The sequence below is a fragment of the Carcharhinus amblyrhynchos genome, chromosome 1, assembly GCF_965287045.1.
Source record: "Carcharhinus amblyrhynchos chromosome 1, sCarAmb.v2.hapA, whole genome shotgun sequence".
NCBI classification, from domain to species: Eukaryota; Metazoa; Chordata; class Chondrichthyes; order Carcharhiniformes; family Carcharhinidae; genus Carcharhinus; species Carcharhinus amblyrhynchos.
The window spans coordinates 49,958,488-49,986,435 of NC_137324.1; the positions used below are offsets into that span (position 1 = coordinate 49,958,488).

At 42.3% G+C, this 27,948-nt stretch overlaps 1 protein-coding gene and 1 pseudogene across 3 annotated transcripts in view; both read right to left on the reverse strand.

The window, feature by feature from the left end:
- nedd4l (NEDD4 like E3 ubiquitin protein ligase) overlaps positions 1 to 27,948 on the reverse strand; it is a 427,841-nt gene that overhangs the window by 362,264 nt on the left and 37,629 nt on the right. The gene's annotated exons all lie outside the window — the stretch shown is intronic.
- Positions 15,930 to 27,948, reverse strand: part of LOC145348337 (small ribosomal subunit protein eS7 pseudogene) — a 40,319-nt pseudogene continuing 28,300 nt past the window's right edge.

Genomic DNA, 27,948 nt, shown 5'->3' on the forward strand with positions numbered 1-27,948 from the left:
AGACGATGGATTATGGTACGTGGACACACTGGATCAAGCTCAACAGAGATGGTATGGTGCGGGCTTTGTGAAGCTGTCAGGAAAATCACGTGGGATGAGCCAGTATATTTGGTGCAATTGCTTGGCTCTAACCAATTATTCCACCATCAAATGTTTTGTTCATATGATTCCCCAGTGCTGAAGTGGAAATCCTGTTTCCACTATTAAAGTCATTTAGTGTACTTACTTAATGACTGCCAAATCTACATGCATGAAATGATCGAGACATATTTTCCCATGGGAACATTACTTAGAAAAACATCTCAACCTTAAAAAAATCCACAAGCACTCAAACTTAAAAAAAGCTTGTTGCCAGTTCCAACTTAATGGCTGATCAGTTTCTTAGCCTCTGACTCCATTATATTGCTTGGCAATTGTTTGAGGCTGAACTGTTTGCAAGCCCAGTGTTGAAATTGATAAGCTTTTGACAATATGTCCATGCCATCACCAAGACCATTCATTACTACCTTGACAACATGACCCTCATCTCACAACCTTTGGTATGTCACTCCCAGCCAACAGTATAGGCAACTCTTAACTAAAATATTCAGCTCCATTTAGCACTGTGGAATAATACACAAATACATGCTCAACATTAAGCACTTGTAATTGTTTAAATCTAGATTTTTTAACCATCATAAATAAACCACTCGAACCACAAAAGATGTGGCAGCAATATACGTTCAGTAGTAATCCTACCTCATCAACAACATCCACTGTCACAACTGTCTGGAAACCAAACTATACTGCCGCATAAATACTTTGGCTACAAGAGCAAATCACAAACCCGGAATGCTGAAATGAGAAACTCACTCCTGACTCCCATCTTACAAGATACAACAGGAGCATAATGGAATACTCTACACTTGCCTGGATGAATGCAGTTCCAACTGTCTGTATGAAGTTTATACATTCTCCTCGTGCCTGCATGGATTTCCTCCAGATGCTCCGGTTTCCTCCCACAGTCCAAAAATATGTGGGTTAGGTTGATTGGCCGTGCTAAAATTGCCCGAGTGTCCTGAGGTGCATAGGTCAGAGGGATTAGCGGGTAGATATGTAGGGACATGGGGGTAGGGCTTGGGTGGGATTATGGCCAGTACAGACTCGATAGGCCTCTTTCTGCACTGTAGGGTTTCAATGAGTCTATGAAGCTCAACATCATTCAGGACAAAGCTGCCCATTTGATTACTACCCCATCCACCATGATCATCATTCGCTCCTTGCACCATCGGACCACAGTGGCAGCAGTGTGTACCATCTACAAGATGCACTGCAGCAACTCGCCAAGTATTCCAGCACACTCCTGACTTGAGCCTTGTATACGGTGGAAAAGCTTTAGGGAGTCCAGAGGCGAGTTTCTCACTGCAGGGTTCCTAACTTCTGAGCTGCTCTCGTAGTCACAGTATTTATATGGCTAATCCAGTTTCCAGTCAATGGAACAGCCAGGATATTGATAGTGGGGGATTCAGCAGTTGCCATGCCATCTAATTTTAAAGTGCGATAGTTAGACCCTCTCTTGTTAGAGGTGGTCATTGCCTAGCACTTGTGTGACGTGATTGTTACTTGTCACCCCAAGCCTGGATGTTATCCAGGTCTTGCTGCATATGGTCAAGGACTACTTCAGTATCTGACGAATCATGAATGGGGCTGAACTTTATGATGCTAGCAAGATGAGGTGGCTTTTGAAATTCAGCAATTGTGCATACCTCAAATTGCAGATCTGGTGTACCATTTTAGATAAAACTCTCCCTGCTTAAGAAAGGTATCAATTCCAGAAAACAACATCTCAAAAGAGGCTTACGATTTCAAATGCACTGAAGAATTAAGCTTGTACCACGTTTTAAGATATGGGAGTGTCATTGAACACAGGATGAGAAAAATTGTTCGAGTCCATGATGACAAGTTTGGATTCAGTCCAGAAGAAGAATCACTGAGACCATTTTCATTTTGAGACAATTGACGGAGAAATATCAGCAAGCCAACACAACAGGAAGACTGTGTCCATCAAACAAGAAAAGGCTTATAATTAGGTGCATTGGGGAGGAAGTCTGGAAATGTGCTCAAATTTGAGAAGCCCTTGAGAAATATGTGGAATTATTACAGGGCATGTCAGACAAGAATAAAGGAGGAACGAAAAATAAGAGAGAGTTTTGAAGCCAAAGTTGGATTACACGAAGGATCAGCATAAAGCTCCACCCTTTTAATGATACAGTAAGAAGTCTCACAACACCAGGTTCAAGTCCAATAGGTTTATTTGGTATCACAAGCTTTCAGAGCACTGCTCCTTCATTGGGCGAGTGCCTATCTCAGTCCAATACTGGCATTTCCATGTCTTAATGATGGTTACGGATGTTCTAAATGAGCAAGTGACACAGGAAGTGCCATGGTCAAGACATTTGCAGGTGACATTGAGCTATGTGGCAGAGATGACGAGAACATGACTGAATATCTGGAGAAAGCAGTGGAAGACAGGGAAATGAAAATTGGTAGCACCAGGGACGCAGGTTCAATTCCAGCTCGGGTGACTGTCTGTGGAGTTTGCACATTCTCACCGTGTCTGTGTGGGTTTCCTCCAGGTGCTCCGGTTTCCTCCCACAGTCCGAAAGGTGTGCTGCTTAGATGCAGCGGCCATGCTAAATTCTCCCTCAGTGCACCTGAATAGCTGCCGGAGCGAGGTGATTAGGGTATTTTCACAGTAACTTGATTGCAGTGTTGATGCAAGCCTACTTGTTACTAATAAATAAACTTTTAAACTTTAAAGATCCAGTTTATGTTGTGTCGTATGTTGTCATGTGCTGGGATTTGAGCTGGGCGAATAAGATCAGAATTCAGGTTGAAAATTATGGGTGAAGGCATGGGGAGAGTAAGTTTCAAGGTTGAAGTATGGAAATCAAACTTAAACAATGAATTAGCCCCCTGGTTGAGTTTTATGTGACAGAAAAGTATTTACTGAACAGTTGTAAGACAAACCTTGTAATTTGGTGTAAAAACCTGGGCATGATTAAGAGGGGAATGGTGACTGGGTGGTAATAAGATGCAGATGTTGAAATGGATGTGCAGCAGAATGAGGACAAAACCGAGCTCCAGCACTTCGAGGTCAGCAAAGACTGTGGGCCATGAAAGAAGGCAGCTGAAAAGAGACTGAAAGAGTTTGGTCATGTGTGTGTGAGATAAAGGAATGAAAGAAAAAAAAGAAAGAGAGTGGAGAAAAAAAAGAGAGGAAATGAGACAGCCAGAGAGCCAAATGGTGATGATGGGATTGCCAGGAAGAAGGATGAAAAGGAAGGCTGAAGACAGATTGAGAGATAAATACAAGATTGGAAGAGGGGCTGGAGAAGGATGATCAGGTAACACTGTGGCAACTCCAAATAAAATGGGAGAAGCTGAAAGAAGACTTCAAGTGTCCAAACCCCTATGCAACAAAACCACGATTAAGAGTGCACTTTTCACATAAAAATATGACTCATTATTCTGTTGTCAACAGAAATGTAATTACGTAAAATCATTTCCAAAATAATTACCCTTTCAAGGCACAATAATTCAAGCCTAATGCTGGTATTGAAAAGCATCTGATGGAACACAATTATATGACTAATAGTTAAGGTAAATAATTTAAATGATATTAAACTACTTTGTCAATGAAAACTTTAATTATCACAACAGGTCTTTTTAAAATAGTGAAAAGTTAGTTTGCAATTGCAAAAGAAAGTCTCCATGTCAATCCTTTTAACAAAAATACACATGCAAGTCAATTCAGACCCAACATAGCAAAGGTGTTTGGTCACCTATTTGAACAGAACATCATACGATTTGCTGACTAAGGCACCTTGCTTGATACACATTTGATGACTCGGTATTGTCTGGATCAATGATTATAAAACATACTCCTTCTTCCAACTGAAGGGAAGCAATTGAGTATGATTTTAACAGACAGAAATACAGTTGATGAACTAATCTAACTTTTGGTGGCATCTCTGACCCACAGTGAGAACTATGGTTTGATACCAGCAAATTGTACAATCTTGTTGATTTCGACTTGAAACTATTGTCTGACATGGTTTCAGTGTTTGAACTTCAAATTGCACCACGGAGGAATGCTGCCCAATCTTCACCATTTGCTAAATCACAACAATGCCTTCCATTGGATGCATGTTTGATTCACTCAAGTGGTTCTTCTATTAGTGCAATTCAAGGCATCTCTCAACATTCTGGAACTTTTCAGCAGCAAAGTGAAACAACACATGAAATACAAAGAAAAAAATATTAAGGTGGACTAACAATGAAGTACCTCTCACCAATTTTTACGATGCACCACAGAAAGCATCCTTTTTGGTTGCATCACAGATTGGTCTGGTTCCTCCTCTGACCAAGCTTGCAAGAAACTACAAGGGTTGTGGACGTAGCCCTGTCCATCATGCAAACCAGCCTTCCATCCATTGACAGTCTACACTTCCCACTGCTTCGGCAAAGCAGCCAGGATAATTCACAACCCTATGCACCCCAAACGTGCTCCCTTCCAGTTTCTTCCGCCTGGAAAAGAATACAAAAGTCTGAGGTCACGTACCAACCGACTCAAGAACAGCTTCTTCCCTGCTGCCATCTGACTTTTAAATGGACATACCACGCATTAAGTTGATCTTCCTCTACACCCTAGCTATGACCATAACAGTATATCCTGCACCCTCTCCTTTCCTTCTCCCCTATTCACTTTATGAATAATACGTTTTGTCTGTATAGTGTGCAAGAAATAATACTTTTATTACAATACATGCATCCAATACATGTGACAATAATAAATCAAATCAATCCAAGTGACTTGGGAGCAAACTGAAATGTTCATGCAATTAACAAAATGAGAAATACAAAAAAAGCAAATAGTAAGAAATTGAAAAAGAGAGCAAGTGACAAATTCAGGGCTAACAAAACAAAATGAAGCAAAGTGCTGAGAATATCTTCAGGAAACAAAACTGATTACAGGCTATGAAAAAATACCAGCAGGGATCAATGGGAAGGAGTGAAACATTTTACTCATCAAATTCAGATAGATTATCATGTTCCAGGATGCACGAGCCCACGCACAGCACATCATTCTTGCAGAACACTAGGCGAAAGACAGACCACAGGCCATTCAGTTCATCTTTCAACAATGACTCAGTGGTAGCAGTCTTGCCTAAATCAGAAACTCATGAGTTTAAACACCACTTCAGAAACTCGAGCACAAAACTGTAGGCTGACGTGCCAATGAAGGAGTGTCGTACTGCTGGAGGTGCCATCTTTCAGACAGGACGTGAAACAGGAGGCCATATTTGCTCTCTCAGTTGGGCAAAAAAGATGCAACAGCACAATAGGCCATGAGTTCTCAAGCCCGTTCCACCATACAATAAAATTCAGGCCGAGTTGACAACAACCACAAAAAGCTCCCAATTCCTTAGATGTCCCAAAAAAATCAATAGTGTGAACAGTTTTAGTCCCCTTATCTTCAGGAAACAAAACTGATGAAAAAATACCAGCAGGGATCAATGGGAAGGAGTGAAACATTTTAGTCATCAAATTCAGATAGATTATTGCGTCCCAGGATGCACGAACCCACGCACAGCACGTGAGGAAAAGATATACTAGCATTGGAGGCAACCCAGAGAAGGTTCACTAGGTTGATCTCAGGAATGGAGAAATTTTCTTGCGAGGAGAAGGCAAGTAGGTTGAGCCTGTACTCATTACAAATGAGAGGTGACCTTATTGCAACATAGAGGATTTCCAGGAGGATGGCCAGGCTAGATGCTGAGTGGTGGTTTCCCATTTTGGGAGAGTCTGGGACCTGAGGGCATAATCTCCAAGTAAGGGATCGGCCATTTGAGACAGTTGAGGAGAAATTTCTTCTGAGAGTAGTGAATCTGCGGAATTCTTTACCACAGTGGGTTACAGAGGCTGGATCGTCAAGTCTACTCAAGACTAAGATAGACAAATTTTTAATCACTAAGACAATCAAGGGTTGTAAGGACCAGGTGGGAAAACTGAGATGAGGATTATATCATCAGATAAATCATGATCTAATTGAACGACGGACAAATCCCCTGGGCCTTACAGCCTACATACAATTTTAAAAGAGGCAGTTGGAGTGGTAATGATTCGGATGTGATCTTATAAAATTTCCCAACTTCTGAAATGGTCCCAGCAGATTAATTCCCTTCAACTTTATTGTCATTGTACAGTGCACAAATACAAACATAACAAAAAGTGAGCTTCCAAGATACAAAGGAAAAAGAGCAAATGCAAGTTGTCATTATAAAATAGTGCCAATAATCGTTAAGTGCTCGCATGCATATTGCACAATACTCATTGAATGGGAATATGTTGAAAGATGGTTTCAGCTGGGTAACGGCGCTGTGGAAGAAGCTGTTCCTGAGCCTGGTCGTACGGGCTCAAATGCATCTGTCGCACCTCCCAGATTGGGGGGGGACCAAACATCTATAGCTGGGATGGGTGGAAATGTAATCCCACTATTCACGAATGCAAGGGGATAAAACAGGGATCTGTCGGTAGATTAGCCTGATAGTCAGAATTGGGCAAAATGTTGTAATCCTTTATTCAACAAGTAGCAGAGTATTTTGAAAATCCTGATGTGATGTGATTAGGCAGAATTAATGTGGTTTTATGAAAGGGAAATTGTATTTGACAAATCTGTTTGGCATCATTCTTTTGAAGAAGTCACCAACAAGGTGGGTAAAGGTACGACATTGAATGTCATATATTTGGATTCTCAAATCATGATAAGGTGTCACACCAAACACTGTTGCACAAGATCCGGAGTAGCATAAATGGTCATGTTGTTGGGCTAGTGAGCAGGAGGACCAGACTAATATTCTTGGATATTAAATTCCAACCTCGGCATAGCAGCTGGGCAAATTTAAATGCAATTAATGAATTTAAGACTGGAGTAAAAAGTTAGGGTGGAATTTTTCTATCCGGCTCAGCCACAGGAAACGGGGCAGGCAGGGCATGGACCACGCAAACCTCATTGACCTCAGGCAGGAATTTCAGGTCTTGGGATGAGTGTGGCTGGAAAATCCCACCCTTAGTCTCAGTGAGAATGATTAAATCACCAGACTGTTATTAAAGTGCTATCTCTCTGGTTCATAAATGTATCGTAAGAAGCCTCACGACACCAGGTTAAAGTGAGACCTCTGACTGTGTTTACCCCAGTCCAACGCCGGTATCTCCACATCATAAATGTACCCCAAAAGAAGGAACAGTTCCATTTTTAATTGGTGTAAACTTATGACTTCAGATCTACAGCAATGTAGCTGAATCTCAAACTGATCACCGAAATGACTCATCAAGCTACTCAGTTGTATTGAATCACTGAGAAAAGTACAAACAGAGTGATAAATAAAAGGACAAACTAAAAAGCACTAAAGGCAAAGGCACAGTTGGTCCTTCCCACTTATACCTAGAAACTTGTGTCAAAATTGGAAGAACTGCCCCACTAGTCAAGCAGCAGCCTGATATAACCATATTCACTGAACCATGGCTCACAACCAATGTCCCACGTATATTCATTGTTTGGTATCCAGTCCCGCTAGTAGTAAGGATACACCAGAAGTGACACCACAGTGGTATACAGGATGGATGGCATGATGAGAGTTCTCAATTTTTCCACCAGGTCCCATGATGCATCATGTTATCACATCAAATATGGGTAAGAAGCCTCCTGCTGATTACCATTAGATGCATTGTGTTGAACACCATTTGGATGAATCATCGAAGATAGCAAGGGCACAGAATACACTTTGGATAATCCAACAGTGACTTGGTAGCCCTTTTATTGACCAGGCTGGTCAAGTCCCAAAAGTCTGTGCCAGGCGGTGAAAGCACCAACAACAAACTTTGACCTCTGCAATCTACCTGTCACAAATGAATTTGTCCTGGTATGAATTATCCTGGTATGAGAGATTAACTGCAGAGACCTTGTGAGGACAAAGTTGCATCCTCACACTGAGAATGCACTCCAGTGTGTTGCTTTTTAAATGAGATAGAAGATCTGTTATGAATCTAACTCAAAATTGGGTATTTGTGAGATGCTCGGAGCCACCAACAGCTGCAGAACTGTACTCAACCACAACATGCAACCCCATGGTCTGGCATAACGTTCACCTCCCTGTTGCAATCAAACTACAAGACCAACTCTGGTTCAATGGGAAGTTCAATATCAAATTTAGGTACAAACCTGGTGAAGCTACAACATAGGATTACATGCATGCTACAGCCAGTTGTCAAATCAAAGCTCTGCAGTCCTGCCACATCCAGTCGTGAATGGTGGTGGACAATTAAACAATTAAAAGGCAAGGGTGGCTCCACAAACATCCCCACCCCTGAGCACCCTTGACAAGTCTTCTTACAGCATGAGTGGCTCGGTCACACTTTAACTATCATTACATATTTTTAAAGACAGTCTGGTTTTGTTCAATTGAGCATATTACAACTAATTAGCCTTGAGCTGTTCTGACCCACACAATAATTACATAATAGCTTCAAAGAGACACACAAAGTTGCACTCAGACACATTCTCACAGACTGGTCCATTACATAATGGAATGCAAAATGTTCCAATCTTTATGAAAAGTGAATATTCTCAAATATCGTAACAGTGCTACTCGATTTCCAGAACATATCTGACCTTTCTGCGAAAACAAAACTCACCATCTTTTCCTTCATTCAAACAGCCAAGGGCACAAAAAAAAGAGGATAAACATTTATAACCACCTTATGCAGGATGTCCCAAAGCATTACACTATAGAAATTATGTTACTTGTTTGGAGGGAAATGCAACTGTTAATATGTACACAAAATTCCAAATACAGCAACAAGAAGTAATAAGAAAAATTATTTTAGTGATACGAGTGGAGCAACTGATTTTGTGCAACTTCAGTAGTTTTGGGAATCTTCCATCACCTGTGGGGATGAACAACATTTCTGCATCATAATCTAGCCAATAGCTAGAACCTCCAATTCTGTGCTTATGTCTTTGGCATGGGTCTCGGAAAGACAAGTACTGACGGAAGGTTTGAAGCTATGTGAAGTGCGGACTCTTTCTCTGTCCATCCATGTGCCAGATTGCATGCAATTTGTTGCATAAAAAACAACTATTTCTGCCCATGGTCAAGAGCAACAAATACCACAGACGACAATCCAACCAGACTATTTTACCAACTTGAACAAGTAGCAAAATATTTTCCACCCAGTCTATCTCAGATTACCATGCTGTTTCAGAAAATATTTGTCGCCCAGTCTACCATCATCCAGATTTGCTCAAAATAACTGCTTTATTGGAAAGTCATGATGTGGGTATGCCGGCATTGGACTGGTGTAAACGCAGTAAAAAGTCTGACAACACCAGGTTTTAGTCCAATCGATTTATTTGATAATAGACTCACAAGCTTTCGGGGTTAGCCCCTTTGTCAGGTGAATGGAGAGTTCTGGCCTCAGACAGAGCATATAAAGCACAGACAGTTTACAGATTACTGATCAGAATGCGAATCCTTATACCTAACCTGCTGTCCAAGACCTGAAGTGGCTGACAATGTGTGTGGAAGGAGCACTGATCACAGGTTACAGAGATGTGTATTGTCTCCAGACAGTACAGTAAGTGAGGTTTTGCAAACCCAGGCAAGTCACGGGGGTTACAGATAGTGCGACATGAACCCAAGATCCCTGTTGAGACCGTCCTCATGTGTGCGGAACTTGGCTATCAGTCTCTGCTCAGCGACTCTGCGCTGTGTGTCGTGAAGGCCGCCTTGGAGAATGCTTACCCAAAGGTCAGAGGCTGAATGCCCGTAACCACTGAAGTGTTCGCCAACAGGAAGGGAACAATCTTGCCTGGTGATTGTCGAGCGATGTTCATTCATCCGTTGTCGTAGCGTCTGCATGGTCTCCCCAATGTACCATGCTTCGGGACATCCTTTCTTGCAACGTATCGGGTAGACAATGTTGGCCGAGTTGCAAGAGTATTTACCATGTACCTGGTGGATGGTATTCTCACGTGTGATGATGGTATCCATGTCGATGATCCAGCATGTCTTGCAGAGGTTGCTGTGGCAGGGTTATGTGGTATTGTGGTCACTGTTCTCCTGAAGGCTGGGTAGTTTGCTGCGAACAATGGTCTGTTTGAGGTTGTGTGGTTGTCTGAAAGCAAGAAGTGGGGGTGTGGGGATAGCCCTGGCGAGATGTTCGTCTTCATCAATGATATGTTGAAGACTCTGGAGAAGATGTCGTAACTTCTCCGCTCCGGGGAAGTACTGGCCGACGAAGGGTACTCTGTCCACTGTGTCCCGTGTTTGACTGCTGAGGAGATCGGTGCAGTTTTTCACTGTGGCGCATCGGAACTGTCGATCTATGAGTCGAGCACCATATCCTGTTCTTATGAGGGCATCTTTCAGGGTCTGGAGGTGTCTGCCACGATCCTCCTCATCTGAGCAAATCCTGTGTATACGGAGGGCTTGTCCACAGGGATTGGCTTCTTTAACATGTTTAGGGTGGAAGCTGGAGAAGTGGAGCATTGTGAGATTGTCTGTGGGCTTGCAGTACCCATCCTTAATGGAGACGCGTGTGTCCAAGAATGCAACTGATTCTGGGGAATAGTCCATGGTGAGTCTGATGGTGGGGTGGAATTTGTTGATATCATTATATAGTTGTTTCAGTGACTGTTCACCATGAGGCCAAAGGAAGAAAATGTCATCGATGCATCTAGTGTACAGCATTGGTTGAAGATTCTGTGCAGTGAAGAAGTCTTGTTCGAACCTGTGCATGAAGACATTGGCATATTGAGGTGCAAATTTGGTCCCCATGGTTGTTCCATGTGTCTGGATGAAAAACTGGTTGTTGAAGGTGAAGACATTGTGGTCCAGGATAAAGCGGATGAGTTGTAAAATTGCATCTGGAAACTGGCAGTTGTCAGCATTGAGTACTGAGGCAGTCGCAGCAATGCCATCGTTGTGGGGGATGTTGGTGTAGAGCGCCGAGACATCCATTGTGACGAGGAGTGTCCCTGGTTCAACTGCTCCACGTGTGCTGAGTTTCAGTAGGAAGTCCGTAGTGTCGCGACAAAAGCTGGGGGTTCTTTGTACAATGGGTTTCAGGATGCCCTCGACGTAGCCAGAGAGGTTCTCACACAGAGTCCCATTGCCCGATATAATGGGACGGCCAGGTGTGTTTGTCTTGTGTATCTTTGGGAGGCAGTAGAGATCTCCAATGCGGGGAGTACGTGGAATGAGAGCACAGAGGGTGCTCTGAAGGTCCGGATCAAAGGTCTTGATCAGATTGTTGAGTTGACGAGAGTGTTCTTTGGTCGGATCTGTGGGTAACTGTCTGTAGTGTTCCTCATTGTTTAGTTGTCGGTACACTTCTTTACAGTAATCCGTTCTGTTCAGTATGATGATGGCCCCTCCTTTGTCTGCTGGTTTGATGACAACGTTGCGGTTTGTCTCGACAGCGTGGATGGCGTTGCGTTGTGCTTGGGTGATGTTCGGGGCTGTCTTGAGTGCGGTTGATGAATCTGGTGTTAACGCACCTCCTGATGGTTTGGGCATACAAGTCCAGTCGAGGGCAGCGGCCTTCCGGAGGAGTCCAATTGGATTCCTTCCTCTTAGGTTGTTGCACTGCGGATCTCTCTGTCAGTTGTTTTGGTTCATCGGCTGTCTCATTGTGTTCGCTGTAGGCCTCTTGGGGTTTGTGGAAAAACTCCCGCAGCCTCATTCGCCTGATGAATTCCTGTGTCCGCTGCAAGACTGATGGGATCCATTTTGGTGTTGGGGCAGAAATTGAGCCCTCGGCTGAGAACTTCGATTTCATCTGGTTGAAGTGTGTAGTCCGACAAGTTGACAATAGACCTCCCTGCGGTAGTGCTGTTTTCTACTGTGGTGCCGGGGGAGGCTTGGTTGTTGCAGGCGGCGATGCCGAGTTTTTCAAGTTTCCTGTTCTTGGTGTGCGTGTAGGTGGTGCTTTGTCTCATCTGCTTGGCAGAGTTTCGCAGTTGGTCTGCATCCTGAGCACAAGTTGAGAATATGTATTCCATTTTAGTTTCCAGGGTGCGGCATTTGCTGTAAAGCTGGTGTATGAGATGGTTGAGAAGTGTGAGAGAGGTGCCACGGCAAAGTCTCTCAGCATAGTCTGTGTTATAGGTTGCCCTGAGTGGGTTCATGATCTGTAGTCCTTTTGGTATCTTGTCTGCTTTCTTGCATCTCTGTAAAAACTTGATGTCTGTGTCGATATGCGCAATCTTCTTGGAGATCCTCTCCACTTGGATCCGGCAGTTTGCGGTGTCACATATGAGGACACATGAGGACGGTCTCAACAGGGATCTTGGGTTCATGTCGCACTATCTGTAACCCCCGTGACTTGCCTGGGTTTGCAAAACCTCACTTACTGTACTGTCTGGAGACAATACACATCTCTGTAACCTGTGATCAGTGCTCCTTCCACTCACATTGTCAGCCACTTCAGGTCTTGGACAGCAGGTTAAGTGTAAGGATTCACATTCTAATCAGTAATCTCTAAACTGTCTGTGCTTTATATGCTCTGTCTGAGGCCAGAACTCTCCATTCACCTGACGAAGGGGCTAACCCCGAAAGCTTGTGAGTCTATTATCAAATAAATCGGTTGGACTAAAACCTGGTGTTGTCAGACTTTTTATTGGCAAGTAACAGCTAAGCATAACGCTGTTGGCTATATTTTTTGAATTCATTAAGCAATAATCAAAACCATTTCATACAAAACTCAATATCCAAACTTTTACTTCAGCTCAAGGGCAGCTGCCTACTTAGGATCACAACGTTTACAATGCAGAAGGAATCCATTCAGCTCATCGAGTCTGCATTAGCTCACTAAAAGAGCTTTGGACCTTGCACCACTCCCTTAACTTGTTCCCATAACCTTGCACACTCTCTCTTGCATTAGAAATTGCATTATTACTTTGTGGTCTATTGTTTATAATCAGAACCAAAAGAACAATAAAACTTGAGAAGCAAAAGACAAGACCTATAAATGTTCAGTCACTCACGAGCCTCCAGAAAATGTTTGCATTGAAAACACAGGCATTAAGAACAGTCAGCAAATCGGACATATAAAAACTTAATAATGGCTCAGGATATCATGATGCACTCCTCATTGTTTTCACATGGATCCATGCATTTCCTGCTTCCAGAAGTTACTTATACATTTACCTGATGGTATGACACATTGGTAGTGACACATTTCTTATGATCTTGTGGAAATAAACTTTCTTACCATTCAGTTTGTTTGAAGAAAGGTTGACAGGCTCTTTCTAAATATCTAATATTTTACTCCCTTAAAGTGCTAAGATTTAAAGTTTATTAGTCACAAGTAAGGCTTACAGTAACAGTGCAATTAAGTTGCTATGAAATTCCCCTAGTCGCCACAGTGCAATGCCTGTTCAGATCAATGCATCTAACCAGCACGTCTTTCAAAATGTGGGAGAAAACCGGAGCACCTGGAGGAAACCCACACTGATGCGGGTAGAACATGCAAACTTCGCAGACAGTGATTCAAGCCGGGAATCGAACCCGAGTCCCTGGTGCTGTGAAGCAGCAGTGCTAACCACTGAGCTATAATGTCATCCCTATTCCTTTAATTTTTGCCAAATTTTGTTCTAGGAGGAGGAGGAAAGTCTCTAAGTTTGGAGAGACAGAAGAAATCGTCCAACATTTCTAACAGAACAACTGAAAAAAGTTCTAAATTTCACCTACACTTTTTTCCCTTACTGGAGGCCTGGGTTGGGGAGTTATCTTATGAGGAAAGGGTGGACCCATACCGACTGGAGTTTAGAAGAATGAAAGGTAATGTTATGAAAAATAGCAGATCCTAAAGACAATTGATAAGTTGGATGTCGAAATGATGTTTCACCTGGTGAGAGAGACTAGAACAATGGTACACAGTTTAAAAATAAACAATCTCCCATTTAAGAGAAAGGTGATCTTTGGCCTGTGGAATTCTCTTCCCAGAGAGCAGTGGACGCTTGATGATAGTAAATGTGTAAGGCCGAGTTAAACAGATTCTTGATTGACAAGACAGCGAAGTGAAGTGTAAAAGGGAAGAAACAAGACAGTGGAGTCGATTCAAGTTGACAAGATGGAAAGAATATAGAGGAAACACAGATGTTGCCTAAGCTGGAGCATTTCAGGTCAGAAGAACAGCTGATTAGGCTGGGGTTGTTTTTCTTAGAGCAGAGAAGATTTTGGGGGGCCTCATTAAGGTGTATAAATAACGAGGAATAAAGATATGAAAATACTTAACGCTCAGTAGAAAGGTCAATAACCAGGTGGGGCCACTGATCTAATTGAGCAGGAGATTTAGAGGGGGATTGAAGAAAAATGTTTTCACCCAGAGTGTGGTGAAAATCTAGAACTCACTGCCTGAAAGGCTGATGGAAGTGGAAACCCTCAAAACATACAAAAAACATTTAACTGAACAATTGAAACACCATAACATTCAAGGCAACTGATCAAGTGCTGGAAAACAGAATTGGAACAGATAGGTAATGCATTTTGGAAGGTCTAATACAGATAGGAAATATACAGTAAATAGCAGACCCTTAGGGAGTATTGATAGGCAAAGGGATCTGGGTGTACAGGTACACAGGTCACTGAAAGTGGCAATGCAGGCAGAGAAGGAAGTCAAGGCGGCATATGGCATGCTTGCCTTCATCAGCTGTGGTAGTAAGTTTAAAAACTGGCACCTTAGTTAGGCCGCACTTGGAAGTTAGTGGTCAATTCTGGTTGCCACACTACCAGAAGGATATGGAGGCTTTGAAGAGGGTACAGAAAAGACTTACCAGGATGTTGCCTCGTATGGAGAGCATTAGCTATGAGGAAAGGTTGGAGAAACTTGGTTTGTTCTCACTGGGGTGACAGAGGTTGAGGGGTGACCTGATAGAAGTCTACAAAATTATGAGGGACGTGGGCAGGCTGGATAGTCAGAAGCTTTCTCCCATGGTGGAAGAGTCAATTACTAGGGGGTATAAGTTTAAGGTGCAAGGGGCCAGGTTTAAAGGAGACGTACAAGGCAGATTTCTTTTACAGAGTGATGAGTGTCTGGATCTCATTGCCGAAGGAGGTAGTGGAAGCAGATATGGTAGTGATGTTTAAGGGGCGTCTTGACAAGTACACGAATGAGATGGGAACAGAGGGATATGGTCCCCGGAAGCATCGGGGGTTTTAGTTAAGTTGGGCAGCATTGTTGATGCAGGCTTGGAGGGCCGAAGGGCCTGTTCCTGTGCTGTAATTTTCTTTGTTCTCTGTAGGTCCTTGATGGCCAATGCGGACACTTTGGGCTGAAGGACCTCTTTTTGTGCTGTTGGAACTGTGAGAAAGATTTCAAGGCAGAGAAGGCACTCTATTCAGATTATATAATTCATGTAAGCAGAAGGAGGCTATTTGGCCCTTCAAGCCTGCTCTTCATTCATTTTGATCATGACTGATCATCAAATTCAATACTCTAATACCGCCTTCCCCCATGTCCCTTGATCCCTTTAGCTCCAACAGCCACATTGAATCATTTTGGACTTGGCTTTCGGGGCATTCTTTCCCCAGTGCAAACTATTCACGTGCATACGGCCTTAAATTTATTGGCAGGAGCTTATGGACCCTACTGCCTGATCTCCACCAAAGAGAAACACAAGGCTGGATGCAGGCCACTGTTCTCTAGATTTGCATCATAACTTTCAATGAGTCAATACAAAATTTAAATGCTGCAGATACTAGAAATCAGGGAAGAAAAAACAAAAAAATGCAGGAAATACTCAGCCAGATAGGCATCATCAGTAGAGAGTGAGAGAGACAGGAAACTATATGCTGATGTTTTTTTTAAATGACCAGTTTTTTTTATTTGAGCCATTCTGAACAATTTGCAGTTGGAACTCTGAATTCATACAGAGCATCTTTGCCAGTTAGTTTCTTGTAAACAGCAGAAAATTTATCCGCTTTGTTCTGTTGTGCCTTGTCCAAATGAACTTTGATGAGCCTTGTACCGCTCAGTTTCACACGAATTCTCTTGCCCACAATTTCACGAGGGAAAACCAAGTCTTCAAGAATAGCATCATGCACAGCTTCTGCTTGTTCTTGTTTCTACTTCTTCTGGTTGCTTTGGGCAAAATTCTCCTCTGTGCAATGAAGACAACGTGTTTACCACTGAATTTCTTTTCAAGTTCTGGCACAAACTGCACCTGGATCTCCTGAAAAGACTTCAGTTGGGGTACAGGCACAAAGATAATGATTGCTTTTCTGCCACTGCCAACTTCAATTTCCTTAGCAGCTGTAATGTTCAGCTCCCACAACTGAGCCTTCAGGTCAGAGGTCATTTCTAATTCCAGAAGGGCCTGGGAAATGCCAGACTTGAATTTGTCCAGATTTTCGCCATTAGGCTTTACGATTTTGGCGCTGCTGCTGAACACAGCCAGTCTCTGAGGAAACAGCAGCCAAGGTAGTGTTCAAATCAGGCTCGAGACATGATGCAGAATTGTGGGGGGGGCTGGAGATTTCCAGGGCATTTGGGGCTACTTCAGGCGAGAGAAGCCAGTCCAAGTTAGGTAGGTTTTACCTTAACAGAGCTAACACCTACAATACTAGAAATGTAACTGATGATTGAGGTGGGGTGCTGAGCTGCAGAACAGGAAAATAAGGCAATCTGGCAGGGAATGGACATCAAAAAATATGGGAAGTTGAGAGGTAAAGTAAGATGCACAAAGGACTGGAAGAGTCAAGCAGGGCTTGAGTGAAGATCAGTAAACAAAGATCTGTGAACAAGGCTTTGAAGGGGAAATCAATCATCTGAAGAGCCAAAACATACAGGCTCTTGGAGAATGGAGTGGAGGGAAGGGTTAGAGATTGACACCAGATGAATTCTCTTTCAGAAAGCCTGCTCAAACATGATGGGCTGCCTGGTCTCCTTCTATGCTGTAATATGATTCTATCATTCAGAAATAGTTAAGATAAAAGGGAGCAAGTACAGACCCGTCAATGATGGGTTTTATCATTTTCCCCATCAGGAGAATATAAATACAAAATAAAATTTACCGAATGATCCCAAAACAAAAATTAATCAACAAGATTCTACTATTTGTAGCTCTTACGTTAACACAAATCAGAACTAACACAATTTGACATCAAAAGACAAAAATATTTCAAATAAAAAAGGTAAATTTCACTTTAAATAGTCAATACAACAACAATGCATTCACATCAGTCCCAGTATAAACGTAGTACTACGTACTTCACAGTTCCACAATTTGTTGTTATTCACTTGTGCAGTCAACAGTGCTATCTGGTAACTTTAAAACTCAAAGATAGCAACTGTTAAGATTGTCAACTAGCAAGGCACACTTATGAACCCTTGACCCCTCTACGCCTGGCAGTCCTGATGGTGTCACTTTTGAGATTCCTTTCAACCAACAACACCCCAGTTCCCAATTGGCCACTTCTAGGAAAGCAGCCAACTTGCACAGGATCTCAAAGAATTCCAGTCTCCTTTGTGCCACACAGAAAAACTGACCTCTTGCTGATTGATTTGCTTCTCCTCCTCAAGAATTCTATGCCACTTTTCCTGCTTCGTCTGCATCTGTGCACTGGTCGCCTTCACATTTCAACTCTTCTGCCTCTAGCTCTCTGTTGCGTCTGCTAGCCACAGAGGTTTATGTAGTAATTTCCTCCTTGTCGCTACTACTTCCACATGAAGTGTTGAGAGGTCCCATGGACAAATATTTATTATCCAATAAAATTACAATTAATTCCTTCACAATTAATACAAACTATTAAAAATCATTTTCAAACCTTCTTCAAAACAATTAGATTCCATAGATCTTTTACAGAAGTTACAATTTTTTCTGACTGCATGCTTCCAGATCAACGTGTGTCATCATTTTGGACTACATACCATACATGTACTGATTGCGGAAAAAGAAGTGAGTTGCAATAAAAGTCACCGCATGAATCTTTATAACACAGTGACAATGAGAGATCTGGCTCAAAGGAAGGATTGAAAATGTGACATTCCTTGCTTCAAAGTATTCAGGTATGAAAGGGAATGAAAAGAGGTTGGCAGTATTGATCAAGGAAACTATTAAAGCACTGAAGATGGATAATGTCATAGAGGTGCCAAAGGCAGAGTCTATTTCACTAGAAGTAATGAGTAGATGAGCTACTACATTACTGAAAGTATACTTCAGGTCACAAATAGTGAGAAAACAAGAGAGTGGTAATATTTGCCAGAAAATTATGGGAGGATGCAAGAACTATTGAATGGTGCTAATGGGGGAGATGAATTTTCATAATAACAGTACAGATGGGCAAAATAACAACATAAATGGCAACCACAGGGTTTGGGGTGGGGGAGGAGGAAATCCCTGAAATGTGCACAACAGAACTTACTTCATGGCTATGTTGCCAACCCAGAAAAGGAGAAGGATCTAATATCAAGCTTAGAATATCTATGGAAAAGAACAAGTTACAAATCAAGAATAGAAAATATTTCGCTGGAGAAAAGCCAACTTCTATCAGTTGAAAAGAGATCTGAGTTTGGGGAATTTGAATCAAAGATTGGTAAGCAAAATAGGAAATGAGCAATGAAAAACCTTCAAAGAGGAGATGATTTCATTTCAGGATAGACACGTTTCCATTTGGGAAAAGAGCAAGCATCCAATTTACTGGATTCAACCAGTCAACATATGATCTACCGATTTTAATACCAAATATAGATTGCAGTCAAGCTTTCATTTTATTCTGAAAATAGAAATTTGAATTTTGCATTGTAATTAATTCTCAACTGTAACAATAATTGTGCAATTCTTGTATTATTTTGCACTTTTTAGTGATAGCCTAGAACCATGTTATGAATTATGATGACTGGTTTTATTTCTACTGTCATCACAATTTGGCACCTGCCACCATGATTATTTTTATTTTAAAAAGTTACATCTATTCAAAGCTGGAGTTCCCTGAAAGACTCAGCAGAGATTGACATGAGCCTGAAGGAGGCAACTTATAGCATTTGCAAGGTTCACAATAAAATAGACATGAAGTTGAATGAAAATAACAAAGAAAATCCAAAAGAGGTATTCAGCAAGTCTGACAGCATCTGTGGAGGGAGAAACACAGTTAACATTGAGTCTTCTTCTGAAAAGTCATGCTCCATCTGAAACATGGGGTGGGATTTTACAGCCTCACTCGAGTGAGACCAGAAATTCCCACCGGAGGTCAACAGACATTTCTGTTGTTCGCCCCACACCGATTCTGTGATGCTCGGGACAGTGGAATTCTAGCGATTGGCTCTGTTTCCTTACTCCACAGATGCTACCAGGCCTACTGAGCATTTCCAGCACTTCAATGCAATTATATACTGTTTCTGAAATAATGTGTGGGAATTCTTCCCACTTGATGAGCACTTGAAACATCATAACATTCAAAGATATGGGACAAGTGCTGAAATATGAGATTACCATGACTTTAGTGGCAGTAATTGTCGATGGGCTCCAAGGGTCTTTTTTGCCCTGCCCTATTCCATTGAAGGAGGACAGCATTCAACTATTCAATTAGTTCACCATGAGCACTCTACTCGTCAACAAGTGGTGATTCCAGCAAACCTGGCATAAACTGATTTATATATTCCATCTTGATTAATACTGAAGACCAAAAACAAAGCAATTGAACTGGGTAGTTATGGCATTCACGAGACCTTGCAGTACAAAAACGGATGTCATATTTGCCTGAGAAGTATCAATGACCGAACTTAAAAGATAAACCCGAGTTGCAAAGTAGTCTTACAGGACGACACTATGCCATAGCAGTGAGCACTGCTGCCTAACAGCACCAAGGACCCAGGCTCGATTCCTGGCTTGGATCACTGTGCAGGCTCCACACAGACATTCTCCTTGTGTCTACGTGGGTTTCCTCTGGGCGCTCTGGTTTCCTCCCAAGTGTGAATGACTGCTCGTTAGCTGCATTAGTCATGCTAAATTCTTCCTCAGTGTACCTGAATAGGTGCCGGAGTGTGGCAACTAGGAGATTTTCACAGCAACTTCATTGCAGTGTTAATGTAAACCTACTTGCGACAATCAAGTGAAAACGTTAACTCAGTCCGAGGATATATAAATGCACAACATAAGTTTATAATTTGTTAATTGGATTTTATTACCAAGCAGAAGTGCACATCAACACACTGATGAATAAAGTACTCTTTGAAGATAACAATCAATAAACAGAGGGTTAAAGAACATCAAAACATTTTTAGACATAATAAACTTTGCTGTTCCATTCATGTACCTTGAATGCATTCCAGGAAACAAACAATGTACTTCCTAATGAAGCCAGGACAAACAACCTAATTGTGTACTTTTTATGAAATCATCTTTTGTGTGGGGATATCCCCATTCAAGGGAAAAAAAACACTGCATCCTGTTTAACTGCAGAAACTGCTAGCAATACTCAGCAGACCTGGCAATATCTGAGAGAGAGAGAGAGAGAGAGAGAAACAACTAGTACTTAGAATCTTCTTGTCAGATTCATATTGAAACATTAAAGTTTCTCTCTCCGCAGATGCTGCTAGATCTGGTGAATATTTTCAGGGCTTCTATTTTTACTCCTGATTTCAAGCATCCTCAATATTTTGCTTTTATTTATTCCATTTAACTAGTTGATGACAAACATTGTATTCGTCAGACAGATTCATTCGAGCGAATCCAGCATGCTGAAAAACCATTTCTTCACATGTTGCTGGATCAAAACCCTGGAACTCCCCATCAGAACGGTGAGGGTTCTGATACATCATGGAATGTAACAGTGCAAGAAAACAGCTGACTGCCACTGTCTCCTCAAAGGCAATTCAGGATAAACAAATGCTGACTTAGGCTACAATGCCCACATCCTATGAGTGAACAAAAGTAATGTCAAAATTTGTAGTTTCAGATAGAAAGCTTTCACAAGCTACTACCCACTTCCAGGATTTAACTTTGGGCCAACATTTATGGAAAAGGGATTTTGTGTTTTAAACTTCTTTGATTCTATATAATTCTACGCAATATAAATGAACTTACATATGACCTGTACATAAAATTTCAACATGTGCCTGCACAATAATTTCTATGTACAAGGCAGTTAAACAACTGCACTCAGATAAAATGCATGTTTTACAATTATGAATTTTATATTTATCAGAACTCCAAGTTATAGCTGTTGATTAAAGCATTTAAAAACTATTTCCAGCTCCTTGACACCAACACAAAACAGAGCAATTAATTATACAAATGCAGAGCATGACATTTGTTACTGGTTTTGTTATAGGGACAGCCTGTACATTTGCCTCTGCGTTCCACTCTAAATCTTTTGTCAGGGTTTATTTCCTTAGCCTTCAACATTTCCAAAGTGTCCACAAGGCAATAGAGCTATTTGCCCATAACTGTGAATTTGATTAATGTGTTCGCATGCTGATGGAGGAGATCATCTCGGGGTCAAACCTCCTCAGAGAATATTTAAAATTTTAGCATTTCATTGCGATGGGCCCAGTTTCTATGCATCAACACAAGGAGACACATCTGAGTGCTTGTTGATGGAGAAGCTGTCTGCTGATGGGGAAACTTAAACAATTGGCTCTCTTATTCTCATTGCTAACACATAACAGGGGTGTAGGCTGAAAATTATAGACAAACTTGCATACATTCTTCACCCACAGATTGGATGCATCACGTCAAATGCATTGTTGCTAGACCAGTGTCTCCATAAATTTTGCCTAGGCTTGCATCTTGAAAAAGGACACACAATTTCACAGCAAATCATTAACACAATATCAAACACCGCAGTTTTGAGTGATTGTCAGGAATCTACCAAGCAATAGCAGTAACCAGCACTTCAAAGACACAAAGAGATGCAATTTGCTCAAATCACAAGATTAGCAAGCATCTTGTCAAAAATAAAAGTCAAGTTTATTAGTCACAAGTGGGCTTACATGAACTTCACTGCAATGAAGTTACTGTTCACTCTTAGGGCCAAAGCTGATTGCAGATATTCTCCTCTGCAAGATGGTTTCATACCTTCACTGAACCAATAAAAAAGGCTGTTCCCCATTCCTCGTCACCTAAGCTATACTGTGTGGTAACTATCAACTAGATTTGACTTCAGAGTTACAAAATTGATGTTGCTCGGGAAAAAGGTGTGTCTCACTGAGTTCAGGAAACAAGGATATACTTTGGGAAAGAGACATAATCTCAGAAACAGTGAATGTTTAATCACGCACATATTTAAAGTGTTATAATGTATGGGAAAGATAAATGAGAATAGACAAAGACTATTCAGCTGTTCTGCTGCAATGAGCTTTGTGTAACCAAAAGCTTATTTCAGAATTAACCGTGCCCCAAGGTGTTCTAGAGACAGCCAAATTAAGGGCATTGATATCAGCTGGATTTGAACATCACCAGACATGACTTCCTGAATATCTCTTAATAAAATCTAACTACCACAATGCTGACAATGATAGAGATCATCCCCTGGTGTGCACAAAAGTGAGAATGCAACCCTTGAAGATTTTTGATTCAAAACAGAAACGCTTACATCGACATCAGCCATACCACCATTTCAAATAAAAATCAACAGTTCAACTTAATTAGACAGCGCTTTCTGGAATCCCCATACAGATTACTGAAGTAAAACGGAACACATTCCGAGACACGTTCCACAAGATTGCACTTTCCACACATTAGAAGCAACAGTAAAGAAATGCTATGATAGAACCGATCATTGATACCACAGTCTGCTTTCACCATTTGAATATAAAAGTAGGGAGGTCTTGCTGCAGCTGTATAGGGCATTGGTGAGGCCGCAGCTGGAGTACTGTGTGCAGTTTTGGGCGCCGCACCTGCGCAAGGATATTTTGGCCCTGGAGGGAGTGCAGAGGAGGTTTACTAGGCTGATACCGGAGTTGAGGGGATTGAGCTATGAGGAGAGGCTGAATAAACTAGGCTTGTACTCGTTAGAGTTTAGAAGAATGAGGGGAGATCTCATTGAGACGTATAAGATGATGAATGGGATGGATAGGATAGAGGTGGAGAGACTCTTCCCGCTCAAAAAAGACAGTAGGACTAGGGGGCACAGCCTCAAGATAAAGGGGAGGCGGTTTAGAACGGAGTTGAGGAGGAACTTCTTCACTCAAAGGGTGGTGAATCTCTGGAATTCTCTGCCCGTTGAAGTGGTGGAGGCTGCCTCGCTAAATATTTTTAAGAAGCGGGTTGATGGGTTCTTGATAAGAGAGGGGATTAAGGGTTATGGGGAGAGGGCGGGAAAGTGGAACTGAGCCACAACAGATCAGCCATGATCTTATTGAATGGCGGGGCAGGCTCGAAGGGCTAGATGGCCTACTCCTGCTCCTATTTCTTATGTTCTTATGTTCTTATTTGCAAGACAGATTCAAGCAAAACAACTTAAGTGCGTGAAGATCTACTCAAAGTAAAGTTCAGCTGATGACTAGGTGTTGAGCCAATGATTACCAATTACAACTTTGCCACAATATCCAGATGTCATTGGACACAGGAAAGCCTTGGGACATACAAGAATTAAAAAAAGCAACATGCCAATCAGCAAAGAAAGCAGGTACATTGAAATAATCACCGACTGTTATAAACATTTGGAGAGAGATGGGTAGAAAATTATCTTTTTATTCCAAGGAAGAATAGGGTCAATGAGGCAGCTCCAAAAACCACAGACAGCCAGCCTATCCTAGCAGAGCTGGACATCAATCTGACAGGGAAGGAACTTAGCAAAAGGTGTTAACTTGCTTATCAGGGGCAAAGGTACAGATGATGCTATACCACCTGAACTCATCAAGCCACTGCTCCTGCAGCATCTGCATAACCTTCTCTCTCTCGAAGAGGGAATTGTGCCTCAGAATATACATGCTTGCAAAGGCTGCGACCCTGGACAAGGACAAGGGCAACCATAACAATTGCAGCAGCTCTCAAGGCACCTCCCTGCTGAACATGGTGGGAAATCTTTGCTTGTGTTGCCCATGCCAAACTGCAAATCCCAGTGTGGTATTAGAACCAGAAGACCTACAACTGTCATGATCATCTTAATCCAGCAGCTGCGAGAGAACTGTCACAAATGAAGATGGTGACTATATATTACCTTCATTGGCCTTACCAATGCATTTGACCATGTGAGCAGAAGTCTACCTAAGTTGCTGCAGTCTGCCAAAGCTGCTCAACATGGTCTCTTTCCCATAAAATCAACACATGCATCACAAAAGCACCAACTGTTATGTCCAACCTGAGTAAGAGTGTGTAACAACAGCAATCGACTGATAACACCAAACTGCAAGTCCACCAAGCCTGTTCCCTCAGCGCTCTCCCTTGCAGTGGTGAGACCTGGGCAACTTGTACCAGATTTGAGAAACAACTGAATGGTTTCCACATTCAATGTCTCAGATATGTCCTCAGCATCACTTGGCAGAAAGGTCACGAACCTAGAGGCTTGGAGCCAATTTCAGTAACATAAATCATTGCTAAACCAAAGATGTTTATGCCAGGCTGGCTACATTCCCTTCCGTACATTGAACTGGCCACTGGGTCACAACTTTGTGAGCATCTATACCACTGTTCCAAGGACACTTACAAGCGAGATATGAAGTTGATGGATGTTGACACTGACAACTGTGAGACAGTCGCTGATGACCATGACCTCTAGAAGCTGACGATCAGGAAAGTGCAGGCAGAAACTAAAAGTTCAGCTGGTCGAGAAATGAGCTGCCAGCATTGGACTGGGGTAAACACAGTAAGATGTCTCACAACACCAGGTTAAAGTCCAACCAGTTTATTTGATAGTAAACCCACAAGCTGTCAGAAACACTGTTCCTTCGTCAGGTGTGTGGAAGGTTCTGATCAGAGAAGGGCATATAAAGGCACAGTTTAGAGAAATGCAGAGAAATGTGAGGTAATTCACTTTGGTAGGAATAACAGATGTGTTGAGTATAGGGCTAACGGGAAGACTTTGAATAGTGTGGAGGAGCAGAGGGATCTAGGTGTATGTGTACATAGATCCCTGAAAGTTGGGAATCAAGTAGATAAGGTTGTTAAGAAGGCATACAGTGTCTTGGCGTTTATTGGTAGGGGGATTGAATTTAGGAGTCGTAGCGTTATGTTGCAACTGTACACAACTCTGGTGCGGCCGCACTTGGAGTATTGTGTGCAGTTCTGGTCCCCACATTACAGGAAGGATGTGGAGGCTTTGGAGAGGGTGCAGAGGAGGTTTACCAGGATGTTGCCTGGTATGGAGGGGAGATCCTATGAGGAGAGGCTGAGGGATTTGGGGTTGTTTTCGCTGGAAAGAAGGCGGCTAAGAGGGGATCTTATTGAAACATATAAGATGATTAGAGGTTTAGATAGGGTGGATAGTGATAGCCTTTTTCCTCTGATGGAAAAATCTAGCACGAGGGGGCATGGCTTTAAACTAAGGGGGGGTAGTTATAGGACAGATGTCAGGGGTAGGTTCTTTACCCAGAGGGTGGTGAGGGATTGGAATGCCCTGCCTGCTGCAGTTGTAAATGCGCCTAGTTTGGGGGCGTTTAAGAGGTCTGTGGATAGGTTTATGGACGAAAAGGGATTGGTTTAGGTTAGTGGGTCACTGTTGTTGTTTTTTTTTTAAACTGGTCGGCGCAACATCGTGGGCCGAAGGGCCTGTTCTGCGCTCTATGTTCTACGTTTTATGTTTACAGAATACTGATTAGAATGCAAGTCTTTACAACTAACCTGCTACTCAAGTCTTAAAAATGCAGACAATGTGAGTGGAGAAAGCGGAGAAAGCATTAGGCATAGGTTAAAGAGATGTGTATTGTCTCCAGACAGGACCGTAAGTGAGATGTTGCAAGTTCAGGTCAATCATGGGGGTTACAGATAGTGTGACATGAACCCAAAATCCCGGTTGAGGCCGTCCTCATGTGCGCAGAACTTGGCTATCAGTCTCTGCGCTATCGTATGTCACGAAGGCCACCTTGGAGAACGTTTACCCGAAGGTCAGAGGCCGAATGTCCATGATCACTGAAGTGCTCGCCAACAGGAAGGGAAGTCTTGCTTGGTGATTGTCGAGCAATGTTCATTCATCCGTTGTCGTAGCGTCTGCATGGTCTCCCCAATGTACCATGCTTCGGGACATCCTTTCCTGCAAGGGTGAACGTCGCTTGACAATCACCAGCCAAGACTGTTCCCTTCCTGTTGGCTAACACCTCAGCAGTCACGGGCATTCAGCCTCTGATCTTCGTGTAAGCGTTTTCCAAGGTGGCCTTCGCGACACACAACAGCGCAGAGTCGCTGAGCAGAGACTGATAGCCAAGTTCCATGCACATGAGGATGGCCTCAACCAGGATCTTGGGTTCATGTCACACTATCTGTAACCCCCATGACTTGCATGAACTTGCAACATCTCACTTACTGTCCTGTCTGGAGACAATACACATCTCTTTAACCTATGCCTAATGCTTTCTCCACTCACATTGTTTGCATCTTTAAGATTTGAACAGCAGGTTACCTGTAAAGACTCGCATTCTAATCAGTATTCTGTAAACCGTGTGTGCCTTTATATGCCCATCTCTGATCAGAATCTTGCACAGACCGGATGAAGGAACAGCGTTTCTGAAAGCTTGTGGGTTTACTATCAAATAAACTGGTTGGACTTTAACCTGGTGTTGTGAGACTTCTTACAAGAAATGAACCCAGAGAAAGCAGCGAATCTTGTACCTTCTCAGCCCATTGTCCTGATCTGCAGCAAATGTGACCGAGACCATCATGTCAGAGTGGGGCTCCCTATGTACAACAGGTGATGTTTAACACCACACTGATCACCACAATGAAAACTAACATCTTAGGAGAAGGAAAGCTGCCACAAAAACTATACCATCAAGGACAATCTTGGGTTTCATCTTTTATTGGACAACTGAGAGAATCTACGTGCAAGTCAGATTCTACAACTGATCACAAGTCTGGGTAGATAGGTTTTTGGTAGGCAAGGGAATTAAGGGTTATGGGGAGAAAGCGGGAAAGTGGAACTGAGCCACTTCAGATCAGCCATGATCTTAGTGAATGGCGAGGCAGGCTCGAAGGGCTAGATGGCCTACTCCTGCTCCTATTTCTTATGTTCTTATGTTCTGCCAACCAATGGTAAAGTTTATTTGTCACAGTAGGCTTATTTACACTGCAACAAAGTTACTGTAAAATTTTCCAGTGAAAATTCCCAATGGAACAGAAAGCAAAATGTTTTATCAAGCTATCGATGCCAAATATACACCCTAACTAATCATGTAGGAAGTGACTTTCCTAAAATTCAAGAAACAGAGGGAATGGTTTACAAACTGAAAATGCAACAGGTCAGGCAGCATCGGTGGAGGTGGAGGTGGAGAGAGAGAGAGAGAGAGAGAGAGAGAGAGAGAGAGAGAGAGAGAGAAACAAACAGAGTTAAAGTTTCAGATCAATGATCTTTCATCAAAACTGGAAAAACTTCAAGGTGTTTTAAACAAGTACCAGAAACAGGACAGAAGCCTGGATGGAGCAGGGAGAAGAGAAAAAGACAATTACATCTCTTACACTTCCAAACAACAATCCATCTTTCATTCTGTTCTATCAGACCAAACTAAACAAACAAGATATGCACAAACACACCTGATCCTCAATTAATGCCCACCATCTGAAAACAATTAACATTTGATTGATATTCAAAGAAAAAGGAATAGTAATAGGATCATGACATTTGACTTCCTGGTGCTGATGACCAAACTAAACTCCTAGTGCGAGAGAGAGTCTGTCCATTTGCCACAGAGAAACAAAAAGGTAGATCTGTGGGAGGTGTAGTTGGACACAATACCATGAGCATCAATATC